Source organism: Sapajus apella, unplaced genomic scaffold (assembly GCF_009761245.1).
Source record: "Sapajus apella isolate SASKATOON/1434 unplaced genomic scaffold, GSC_monkey_1.0 scaffold234, whole genome shotgun sequence".
NCBI classification, from domain to species: domain Eukaryota; kingdom Metazoa; phylum Chordata; class Mammalia; order Primates; family Cebidae; genus Sapajus; species Sapajus apella.
Genome location: NW_022437174.1, coordinates 319,044 through 319,530, shown reverse-complemented (window position 1 = coordinate 319,530; position 487 = coordinate 319,044). Strand labels below are relative to the sequence as shown.

The window sequence follows — 487 nt, the reverse complement described above, 5'->3', positions numbered from 1 at the left end:
CCTACGCCATCAGACCAGCTCTGCTCCTGGTTCTCATCCCTGCCCTATGCCATCAGACCAGCTCTGCGCCTGGTCACCCGGCTGCTAGCTGAGGTCTGGCCACCCAGGCACCAGCCATGGCCCTCTGCATTCAGAGTCTCTCCCAGCCTGAGCAGTGGCTGCAGCCCCTCAGAGGGTGTCATGGTGCTGTGAGCTGGCCACGTGTGCAGAGGTGTCCAGGCAGGGCAGGGGCACCCACAGGCAGGAGGGCAACCCCTGAACCCGGTCCTCCAGGCATTTCCTCAGACTTTTGTTTCTTTTTAAAATTCCAAAGTAAAAATGACAAAGTACCTGCAACTATTTCATAACCAAGGGAGGGAGAAGTAGAGGGGACAATCCCAGAGCCGAGCCAGGCTGCTGGGGACCGAGGAGGGAGCTGAGTGGTGACGCCGTGGCCACCATGAGGGACGGTGGGGACCGAGGAGGGAGCTGAGTGGGTGACGCCGTG

At 60.4% G+C, this 487-nt stretch overlaps 1 protein-coding gene across 5 annotated transcripts in view; it reads right to left on the bottom strand.

Annotated features, from left to right (window-relative positions):
* The window catches only part of PTDSS2 (phosphatidylserine synthase 2), a 36,059-nt gene that overhangs the window by 2,167 nt on the left and 33,405 nt on the right, over window positions 1-487 (bottom strand). The window lies entirely within an intron of this gene.